The sequence below is a fragment of the Astatotilapia calliptera genome, chromosome 3 (assembly GCF_964374335.1).
Source record: "Astatotilapia calliptera chromosome 3, fAstCal68.1, whole genome shotgun sequence".
NCBI classification, from domain to species: Eukaryota; Metazoa; Chordata; class Actinopteri; order Cichliformes; family Cichlidae; genus Astatotilapia; species Astatotilapia calliptera.
The window spans coordinates 10,721,760-10,733,795 of record NC_137424.1 but is presented as its reverse complement, the minus strand read 5'-3'; the positions used below and the strand labels follow the sequence as shown (position 1 = coordinate 10,733,795).

General features: G+C 40.7%; 1 protein-coding gene and 2 non-coding genes across 9 annotated transcripts in view; 1 reads left to right on the top strand and 2 right to left on the bottom strand.

The window, feature by feature from the left end:
• The window catches only part of LOC113018066 (NACHT, LRR and PYD domains-containing protein 12-like), a 267,984-nt gene that overhangs the window by 141,801 nt on the left and 114,147 nt on the right, over positions 1–12,036 (top strand). The gene's annotated exons all lie outside the window — the stretch shown is intronic.
• On the bottom strand, positions 11,396–11,469 carry trnai-aau (transfer RNA isoleucine (anticodon AAU)). Its single transcript has one exon. It is a non-coding gene; the product is annotated as a tRNA-Ile (tRNA).
• Positions 11,962–12,035, bottom strand: trnai-aau (transfer RNA isoleucine (anticodon AAU)). Its single transcript has one exon. It is a non-coding gene; the product is annotated as a tRNA-Ile (tRNA).

The window sequence follows — 12,036 nt, the reverse complement described above, 5'->3', positions numbered from 1 at the left end:
AGAATTTTCTGTCTTCCAGCACAAATGCTATGATTTGGCAGGAAAAAAATATTATTTAGTATAAATACTAAGTTTTAGCAGAAATACTATGTTTAAACTTTAAAAAATTCTGCTATTTCTGCTGATGTGTGTTATCACTTTTGACCATTGAAATGAATGGAACACATTATCAATGGCCTCACTGATTTTGCATGCTGGACTGAGCTGTGTTTTAGCTCAGTGAGATAAGCGTCCGTTCTCAGACTGGGAGGCCTGGGTTCAAATCCCGCTTATGGCAACATTTCTTTCAGTCAACAGTTAAACTTTGTTAACTCTTTTCAACACAAATTTCAGCTTTTTCACCCCTTTTCAACACAATTTTCAGTTTTTTCACCACTTTTCAGCACAAATACCAGCTTTTCAGCTGTTTTCAGCAAAAACCTCTTTTCAGCAGAAATTCTGCTCATTCAACTCTTTTCAGCAAAATTTTCAGTTTTTTCTGCTGTTTTCAGAAAAAAAACTCTTTTCAGCAAAATTCTGCTGATTGAACTCTTTTCAGAAGAGTTTTTTGTTCAGTTACGTGAGAACCAGTTTGGCTCCATGAGTAGCTGAAAAATATCAGCCTCTTCTGCTGTTTTAGCAGGATTTCAGAGTTCAGCTTTTTCACTTGTATTAAGCACAAATTTCAGTTTCTTTACCTCATTTCACAACAAAGTTCTTCCTCTTCACCTCTTTTCTGCTAATTTGAGCTTCTGCCCCACAGTGCACATTTTCCCTCTCATCATATCTTTGCTTGTGACCAGAACTCATTTGGCTCAGAGGATAGGGCAGCTGCCGTGAGACCCGGTGGCAGAGGTTCGAATCCTACCTGTGACAGTTGCTACACATGTTCCCTGCTTGCATGCGCGCTGCTTTCTTGACACTCTCCAGTGTGTCATTACACATACAGCCATCTTCAGCAAGCACTTCTGCTTCTACACCTCTTTTCAGCTCATCTTTTTGCTTCTTTGCCTCTTTTCAGCAGAAATTCTTCTGATTCACATCTTTTCTGCCAAATGTTTAGCCATTTCACCTCTTATCAGCACAATTCTAAGCAGCTTCTGCTAATTTCACAAGAATTGTCAGTCTCTCCACCTCTTTTTTGTGTGAATGAGTTTGGTGCAGTGAGGTGAGTTGCCGCCTTTAGACCAGAAGGGCCAGGTTCGAATCCTGCTCAGGGCAATGTTTTTTGTTTTGTTTTTCAACTTTTTCAGCTTTTTTCAGCAGACATCTTCAGCGTTAAGGCATCCACACAGCATTTTCGCAGGAAATGCAAATTTTTCTAGTTCTCATTGGTTTGGGAAGCAGGATCTCCCGACAATGAATGACGCTGCAGGAGAGGCTTTAAACTCAGATATTACTGTTGAAGAAGTTTCGAAAGCTATTAAGTCATTCCCCAGTGGAAAGTCCCCAGGCCCAGATGGGTTTGGCATTGAATTGTATAAAAAATACTCTGAAAAGGTGGCCCTGCTTTTATTGAGAATGTTTAAGCATTCTTTCCATACTCAAGCATTCCGCCGTGCGCTAATATTTCTTTGTTATTGAAAGAAGGAAAGGATGAAACAGAATGTTCCTCTTATCGACATATTGCTTTGTTGAATTTGGATATGAAAATTTCCACTAAAATTTTGGCAAACAGATTAAATAGACATGTTGGATCAATTATCCATCCGGATCAAACTGGGTTTGTCCCCCAGAGGTTTTCCTTCTTTAATGTTTGAAGATTGATGAATGTTATGTACAGTGTTGGGTAAGTTACTTTAAATTAGTAACTTAGTTACATTACTAGTTACTTATATCAAAAGTAACTCAGTTACTTCAAGTTACTCATTACTTTCAGAGTAACTAGTTACTAGGGAAAGTAACGTTGGTTTTACTCAGACTTCTCTTGTTAATGTGTTGCTTCTGTAACTGGATACCCAGCATTGCCAGTCTTCTAGCTTGCTTACTTGCCACACGTGCACTGTGCCACCTACCAATAGAAAGGAAAAGATAATGTGCACATTTCCAGGAGAGAAATCCCACGCTTGGACCGTTGTTGGCCGCTGCATGATTCATGATTCTCACTCGCTTTTGCAACTTTGTACTTTTGTGTTACTCGCAGCAACAACTCCACCTCATTGTTAGTCCATTTAAAAAAACTCTGCGCTTTTCAAAGAGACGTTTCTAAGAGCCGGGAAGTAAATAAGCGGCAGACAGAAATGAGGCAGGTCGAATCGTCTTGCGTTTCACGCATGCGCAGTACTGGGACGTAAGAGTTTCAACCCTTTCAATGTGGATGCACAACTCTGTGAAAACAGCTGAAAACACTAGTGTGGACGCGGAGTGTTTTCAGACAAAGACGCCGTTTTCAAATCTATCCGGGCTGGTGTGGACGTGGCCTCAGTCTGGAAAAGACGTGTTTCTCAATCCCACAAGCACCACTGTGAGCCTGTCTGCTGCCAGCTGCCGACTGGGGGACTTGTGTCTGTCAGACGCGACACAAAGTGTGATTTTAGCAAAGATTATTTAGTTTTGCAACATAAGAGAAAGAGGAATTTGGTGACCTTGGTCCATGAGAAGTCCATAACAAATAAGTTGGATATGGATGACTCTGTAAGAGTGTTTTTGGAAAGGTAAACAGGAGACTGTTGTTGTAGAGTGGACCGAGGAGAAAGGAGAGTGGAGCTGTTTAGTTGCAAACAGACTTCAGTCCCTTGCGAAACAAATAAGCTTAAAGCATGACAAAATCTGTTTTGTTCAAGAGCTGGTGATTTTTTTTTTCATTACTATGCCAACCCGTTTTAGTTTTGTAAATATTGGCTATATTGAGAAGTCTTATTTTAATCTTACTTTATTTTACAAATTTATTTGAGAATTAGGCCATTCAATAAAGATGGATTTGATGTTGTTGGTTGTAAAGATCTGGATGGATAGTTTAATTTATTCTTTATTTTCTTTTTTAATTCTATTTTTGAGTTTTATTTTTTAAGACTTGGTGAACTGTATTTTTTAAATAACATCGCCTACCCTTTTTAGTTTTGTTAATATTAGCAATAGTAAGATGTATTATTGCTGGGCTTGGATATATTTAATATAAGGCATCTAATTAGTGCTTTTAGTTGTTAGTTGTTGTTTAGTTGTTGTTAGAATCTGATGATGTCATGGTCCTGGGTCGGTGACCCAGCGCTTTAAGTTTATTATTATCATTTTCCAGTTTATTATCATGATGATTATTGTTGTTTGAGTTCTACGTGTTATATTCGGTCTGCATCTGTATCTCTGTCTGTCTATGGTGTCACCCCGTCTGTGTGTGAATCTGTCTGTTTAGTTCAACGTCTTGTCTCCCTGTGTCTGAGTTTCCTGTTTTATTGTGAAGGTCTGTGTCATATGTCAAAGTGTTCAGTTTTACCTTTCTCCTGTCTCGTTAGCCTAGTTCCTCCCAGCTGTGTTCCCCACCTGTGTGTAATCTCCCTGTGTTCTCTGAGTGTATTTAAGTTGTGTCTTCTGTCATGGTAGTTGCTGGTTCGTCTGCGTCATTTCCCTTACGCCATTCTGTGTTTATGCCTCCGGCTTCCTGGTCATTCTCCCTGCAAGGTACCCTCGCTCGTGTTCTGGTTTTGTGTTTAGTTTTCCCAGTTTAGAGTTTTTACCGTTCTGTTTCTCGCCACCCTTTTTGTTGTACTTCTCCGGTTGTAAATAAAGCTCACCCTCCACTTAAGCAGTCTGCATCTTGGGTCCGTTATTTATCCACACGGCCTGCCCCGGCAAACCGTGACAGATGAGGAATATTTTGGTTGTTTTGTTTTTCTGTTTTCCCCCTGACGGATTACCACCTTAATGTGGTCAGGGGGTTTGTGTGCCTCGGTGACCCTATGAGTAAGACCAGCCTTCAGGTGGGACACCCAAGTTGGTCTAGTCTTAGGGTAGAGGCCTGACAAAGTGCAATTCAGTTACATGACAAAAACAGTTATTAAGAACACCCCACCCAACCCCACCCCTTTCCTGCCTCCACTGCCACCATTTGCCCCCTTTCGGTCTGCCCCCTTATATATGCTTGTCTAGAACCGGTCCAGGTCGACTATGACAAGTTGCTCCGTTTGGTTTCACTTTTTTCATAACTCCTCCTATGAGGTGTTCAAGCGCCCCCAAATTTAATCAGAGCACCTCTAAAAATACTACTACTACTATATTAATACTAGTAATAATACCACATGTTAGTATTATTTTCTGGAATTATCATTAAACATTATATTTTCTTAACTTGCCTAATGATGACATACAGGACAGATGAGAACAAGTTTCATATGCAGTGTTTATGGTATCATGATGTTACAGTGCGCTCACACAGAGGCTGGTTTGTCATTAATCGCCTAATTAAGACTTTCTTTGCTGTGGCAGAAAGACGATGAAGAGATCAGGTCATGGCACAAATCAGTGATGCAGATTTAAAACACACTTTAACTGAAATACAGCAAAAGTTCAAACTGTCCTGATAATACGGCGACGTTGCTGTGACAAAAAGTTTTTATCTGTTCTCTAAATAGCATCAAAAACATTAGAGATTATTAGCTAACTCTAACCTTCTGATCCACTAGTCTGCTTGTATTCAGGGGCTGAGAAGCTGATGAAATTTATTATTTTAGTTCGTTAAAGATTTCTGCCCCTGCTCTGATGGAATTGGGCTTCAGTGTTTGTTTACAGTGCAGCTCCACATCCAGGCGACAGCAGGTGAAAATGATGTTACCTGTCAGTGTCCAGCTGCAGCCTGTGTTCAATATTGTTATAAACTGATGTGGATCAGTTCGTGTCTTTTTTTGTTTTTGTCTTTGTAAATTTTGTTTCACTGCAACATTGAACAAAGCCTGAGAGAGCAGGATGAAGACAGCCTTCAAGCATCAAACTTCAAGCGTGAGGACATTTCAAATGCAACGTTTCTATCAGCTCAACAAACATCAGCAAACACACAAACTCTTCATGTGCAGTTTGTGTCACAGTGAGTTGTAGCTAAAGGTCCAGCTGCTGTATTTCACAGGGAGGGGGTAAAGCTCACATGTAACATTTAAAGCTCAGTTTTTAAATCAAATATTGGGTCTGTACATGTGACATTATGTTTTTTCATATTCTGAAACGTGCTGCTAAACAAACTGATGAAGACTAACTGTGTTATTTAAAGGTTGCATGCTACTGCAGGATAAACAGGTTAGTTTGCTGCACTGTGATGGATTTAAAGTACAGAACAGTGTGTGACTGTGGCGCTTAGATTCACTGAATTCCACCTTCAGAGCAGCTGAATAGTGTCTAATCTAAAGACAGCATAAACAATTTACTGTTAGTGTAGAGAATGGAAATCAGCCTGTTCAACTCATAAAAACATCAGCTGACATCTGGTTGAATTCACTTGTGTAAATCCAGAAAGAACAGCAGGTCAGCTGATCACAGCCTGTACATTCAGAAAATCCACTGGAGCTCTGAATAGAAATGATTGTGATTTGTGATCTTTTCCAGGCACTGAGCCATTACAGCTGATTTTAGGGTTCCTCCACCTGCTGAATCCACTTTAACTCCTGACTCCTCATTTTCCTGTTTAGGGACAAAGTCGCCCTCTACAACGTAGGCAACAGAAAATAGAGCCATGTTTTATTTTCCTTCTTTTTCTCTGCTCACGAGGCAGAGCTCACCTACTTTTTACTGTCTTACACTGAGTAGATTTCAGAGCCTGTACTTTTTCACTTTTACTTAAGTAAATACATTGAATCAGTTTTACTGGAGCATTTTTAACACAGGTTTCTGTACTTCTACTTAAGTACAACGTGTGTGTACTTTTGCCACATTAAAGTCTCCCTCTTCTGTGGTGCCGCCTTAAGTCTTCTTTATCATGATCTTTTTCACCTCTGAGGGGAAATTTTGATGCTCGTCCTCTTTGTCAGAAAGATGCAGTCCTCAGCTGACTGAATAAGCTCACTAGAGCTTTCAGCAGCTAGCAGTGGAGCTAAAGCCTGAACAGGTAATAGAGCTAGAAACTGACCTATGGTATGGGTAGGTGCAAGGTGCAGAGCGGAGCTCAGTAACAGTCACTGGGTAAACTAGGTTAATGGTGCCAAACACAGTTTCAGGAGACAGACGTATGGCAGGCTGGTTTTAGCAACTCTGCTGTTCTTAAGCTGTCCATGTTCGAAATAGCAGTCTTTGAAACAGTCTTTGTATACACAGATTCAGGCTTAGCAAACTCAGTAACTCTCAGCTCAGAAGGAGGTTACAGAAGCAGGTGTATTTTCACAGGCCATCACAGAATAAACTGCACAGTCCAAGGGTGTAACAATACCACAACAGTGTTAACAGTGACTGACACAAAAGCATGGTGAGCAGGTTTACATATAAATGGCTGTGAAACACAAAATCCAACCTAATTCATTATTTCTGAGGCACTAATTCCAGCATTTCAGCCAGTTTAACTATGGCAGGTGGCACTCTGCTACCATTTACGTTTACCAGCTGAGGCGCAGAAAATATCACAAACTGGGAAACTGGCGGATCAACACAGGAAGTCTCAGATGCAGGAGCAGGATTACTAATGTCCAGGCTCCTCAGCACGCACTGTTTTATTCACAACTGTTGATGGTGTGGCTGGGCTCAGGCTGTGAAACCTCAGAATCAGCAGGCTGAGGAGGAAAACAGTCCAGTGGGGATACAATGCCAGTGATAGTGTGGAGGTGAGTCTGGGGTGGAGTAACAGTCCTTTGTTCAGCAAACTCAACAGCTGGAAAATCCATATTGGCTAACTCAGAGAAAACACTGCGAGCATTAGCAGAGTCTGACGGCTCAGGAACACAAAGATCACGAGCGAGGACAACCGGTGAATAACGTGACACCGAGGAGTCCCTCTGAACAATGTCTGTAGAGTTCAAACACACAGTCATCTGATGTACCAGATACAGAGTCCACGGAAGACGAAGCAGTGTTACTCACAGTGGCAGATCTGTCATGAAGTCCAGGATCAGAATGCTGAGCGTGCGAAACACAGTCACTCTCTCCCACGGCTGCAGTCTGCTCAGCTGTACTGGAGCGACGGCGGCGTGAACGCCAATCTGACACCGGCGTGACGTTTTGACAAACATCGGTTCAGGAAGCGCTCCTCTCCTGTTCAGGTGGAGTCATTTAGCGGGTTTGTAGAAACTGCAGTTTGCGGTTCTTTGAATTGAAGTTGGTGTTCTGCTAAATGCAGTTTGTCACTCTGAAGATATTGTAGCTGCTGCTGAGGGATACCCTGCTGCTTTGTTCTCAGTTTGCTTTCCTGTTTGTGCTGCTCGTTTGTTCTCGGTTGTGTTGCTGTAGTTCTTTTTGCTGCTGTGTGCATTGACTTGGATCATCCATCAGTAAAAATCTAACTCAAATGCAATACAACAAATTCATCATTCATATAAAAAAATCCACATGGACACAGACTTTCTAATCGGACATCACAAAGTTATTCTTTGTGATGTAAAATTAAAAACTCCCCAAAACTACTATGAGAAAACCCTGAAAAGGTTCAATGATAGAAGAAAAATGCTTTACATATAAAAACCAACAGAGGTTCCTAATAAATAGACTAATAAACAGAGAATAGCTGAACAGTTTCTGTGACACAGACCTAAAAATGCATAAATGCTCCATGATTTTCGTTTCTATCCATCATCTTGAACACTGGCTATAAATGTGTTCACGTCATTATTGTGTGATTTGGTTTCTTCACGTGTCTCCTTCAGTGCAAATAAAGGATTGTTAGAGTGTGTGCTGTGTGTTTTTCTGAAGCATGACAATCCTTTCCAACAAGTATTTCCAGCTGTTTGTCTCCCCTCTGCACTTTAATCTTTCTTCTTGTCATGTCTGTGTTTGTCCACCAGATGTCTCCCTCAGCTCATTTACTCCAAATCAGAAGCATCAGCTTTGTGGAGCGTGGAGATGCTCTGCCTGCCAGACACAGCTTAGGGCAAAGAAACATGTCTCTCCTCCACATCTGTCATCTGAAAAATGACATTAAATGTCATCACTCTAGATACAATAAGAACAATTAAAAAAAACTCAAAGATTCAATCTTTTGTTACATTTTAAAAGTTCAAACCTTTAAAGACATTAAGTTTAAGATCATATATGATCAAGAAAATCATGCTTTTGTTCATTCCGAGTATGTATTCTGTTGTGATTTTGCCATTTGTTAGGTTTCTGTTCTTTGCCTGCCTGCTCCCACTTCTCTGTGTTCCCTCTGTCTGTCCATGGTGTTATTGTGTCTGCTCATGAGTCTGCCTGTCAAGTTCAGTGTCCTGTCTGGTTCTCTGTGTCTGTTAGTTTCCTGTTTAATTCTGAAAGTTCATGTCTCATGTCAGTGTGTTCAGTTTTACCTCTCCCCTGTCTCGTTAGCCTAATTGTGAGTGTCTGGTTTAAGTTTTGTTCTTTAGTTTTCCATGTTTAGGTTGTTTACTCCCCGCTCTGCTCTTCCTGTTTTTGTCACCTTATCACCGCTGTAAATAAACACTCACTCGCACCCCAGCCAGTGCCTGCATTTTGGATCCTTTTCTCAATACACCACACGACTGCCCCCAGCCGTGACAAATCTTCACATTTCAGAAACTGGAACCAGCTTTAAATGTGATTAAAATAATGACAAAACAATCAATTCTCTGGTCATTGACTAACTGATGAATAACTGCATTTGACAACCCGCTACAGCAACAACCAGGGGCGGAGCGTGGGGGTGGCTTACTGGGCTTAAGCTCGGGTTGTTTTGTCAGAAGCCCGGGGTCTTTTGGAGTGTAATTTTTTTCATAGTTAGATGCCTGGCTGACAACTGTATAAAACAAAAAGTACACACAATATTCGAAGCACATAGTGCACACCGTGGGAATTTACGACTGTGCATGAATCCCCCCTCATATTGGTATGATCCGAGCTCAGGCACTAAGCGACTGAGCGAGGGGGCGGGGTAGCTGCTGCCAGCAGTGAGTGCGCTGTTGGAGAAACGGAGCCAGCCATACTAAGGAGAGCTTAAGTTTGACCAGGTACCAAAGCAAATCATTCGTAGCGTACAAATAATGTAAATATGACGATGCATCACGAAAGATTGATATCAAACTGATCACTTGACCAATATTACGTTACTTGCTCTTCGAGTGAATCAACAAATGGCGAAATGAAAAGCCGAACAAATGCTATTTTTTTTTAGAGTCTTAGCTTACGTGTGTTTATTTCATATTTTCAGTTCTTACCCTCCCCGACTAAATCGGTTTCAGTTATGCACTGAAATATAAGAATGGACATTAGAGGCTTCTTTCAAAGAAAAAACTCAGGTAAATGTTATTTTATATATTATGCTTTGTATGTTGTTCAGTATATTTCTATGCAAAATAAGAGGGATTTCAGTACACAGCAGGATATTCACATTTGTAACCAGATATTTACACTTTAGGGAGAAAACATAAAACATTTTTACTGTACAACATCAATTTAGAGTAAACTTTTCTTTTAGATAAATATTGAAATATCTTTTGAATTAGTTAAATGTCAGAATAAAGAGAGACAGAGCTGTATTTTTTATCACTTTCATCAAATTTAGGAGTACATGTACACTAAGTTTATTGTTAACTAATAAGAAACTCCAGACGATTCCATTCTGAGCTGAAGAAGCTTCTGATAGGTTAGCAGAGTCCATGTGAGTAAATTTTCTGTGACATGGGAAAATCAAAAGATGTCAACCAAAACACCAGGAAAAGAACTGTGGAGCTCCATAAGTGTGGCTCAGTTTGAATACAATTTGGTGCCATTTGCAATTAAGAAATACAGATAGTTTCTCTCTTTACTCTTAAAGTTAACAAATATGTTTTTTAGATTTATCAGTCTAAAAAATAAACATTTAGTCTGATTTGATGTTACAATTAAAAAAGTGTTTGTGTTTTGATCTGAAGAGTACATAAATATGTGGTTTCAACTGTATATTTGATGATTGTCAGCACAAAGAGAGAGAGAGGAACAGAGAGGGAGAGAGAGGAGAATGAGGACAGAACAGAGGTGGAACAAGAGCAGGTGAGACACACATGTTAGTCAAATGGTTGTTTACCAAAAGTATCACCGTCCTCATGTATCTCGTACCTAGTGTTTCTTTTTAGGTTTGTTATTTTTCAAATTCTATATTTATTAAGTTCTGCAGGCTTGTTTGCACAACAAGGCTCAATAATTATATAAACTTTTCTCAATCTAAATATTGTACTTTGGTAGAATTAAACAATAAATGTACTGCAGGTCTATGATGACTTTTAGTGCTACTATCATCTAGTTCTGATTCTGGTTCTGTCTTGGTTAAGCCCTCAGTAGTCCTGATTTTGAACTGTTGTAGTCCTGTTTTAATTCCGGATCAGTTCAGGGTCTGGTTGAATTGGGGTTTAGTCCTCATGTCTTGATGCAGCCCCGATTTTGTTCTGCCTTGCTGCCTAATTAAAAAACTAGTTTAAGGTGTCCTGCACATGTGATATATATTTTTCCCTATATGAAGTCATTGTTTTTTGAACAAAACTCAAAACAGAGCCAATTAATCTTTCAGTAATTTCTACCCCCCCCCCCCCCCCAAAAAAAAATAAAAAATAAAAAAAAATCCCACATGCATACTACCCTTTTGGGCTAAGCCCCGGGTGTTTCAAATGTCTGGCTCCGCCTCTGGCAACAACAGAATAAAAGCACTAACCAGACCGATGAAAGGTTTCAAACATACTGAATATGAAGAGTAGTATAATTTAAACTCAAGTAGGCTCAAGGTGCTTCAAGCAGCTTTAAACCTCCGGCAGATCTCACCCTGCAGCAGTTCTCAGCTGCTAGCAGCACTCTGCTTCAAGCAGTCACCTGCAACTTCCAGTAGCTGTCAAATAACAGCAGGTCTCAGCTTCCAGCAAACATCCAGCAGCACTTAGCAACGCATGCCTGCTCCTCAAGAACTCACAACCAACCACGAGGGGACTCGAATCTGCAATGTTCTGATCCGAAGTCAGACGCCTTGTCCGTTAGGCCACGTGGTCTGGCAGAAGCTCCCACTTTTCACGAACGTTCGTTGGAGTCTGCTTGAGCCAACTGCTGGTGTTGGGTTGGTCACGTGGCTGGTGGATATTGCTTGATTCTTGCTTGAAATAATTGATTGTTGCTTGAAATAAGTGCATGCCACAGCATTTCTCCCATGTATCACGCTCTTAAAAACGTAGTCCTACTTGCCACATGCACAGTGGATCCACCCACTAAGCCAGAGTATCAACTGCCAATGGACGTCATAAAGCTTACGTGGCCCGATCTGTCACCTAGAAGTTGTCAGAAGTTTTTTTCTTGGATCCCACCAAACAAAACCACAGTCTACCATGAGACAGCACCTTCCATACTGGAATGGCCAGTATGGGGATTGAACCCATGACTTTGGCGTTATTAGCACCATGCTCTGACCAGCTGAGCTAACCGGCCCACAACTTGTGCCTAAACCGACCCCTTTTTTTGTCTAATATACCAAAAAAGAGGGTGGAAGAACTGTTAAGAACACAAGAGAAATGTGTGTTTACAAGAAATTACTTCAACATAGTGGGAAAAAAACCTCTTCTGTTGACTTACAAAAAATGCTTTAAGAAGAAATTTGCCACAAAACAATACATGGTGTGCGTCTTCTACTGTTAGGGTCGATAGGTGAGGATATAAAGCAGCAGTTTTTGATGCAGTATGCTGTGTCAGACTTTGGAAATGAGTGATTTATCATGAAAGTAGCTGGAAAAGTGATTTGGAGATTGTAGCTAAGCATGTAATGTATTCATTAGCGTGTCATGTGTCAGTGAATTTTGTGGTTTGCTGTCATTTGTAGTTGCGTACATCACTCACCTGGAAGTTGGCAGAGGTTTTTTTTTGGATCCCACCAAATAAAATCCACAGTGTATCACCAGACAGCACCTTGGATGGCTGCTGGAATGGCCAGTATGGGGATTGAACCCATGACCTTGGCATTATTAGCACCACGCTCTGACCAGCTGAGCTAACCGGCCT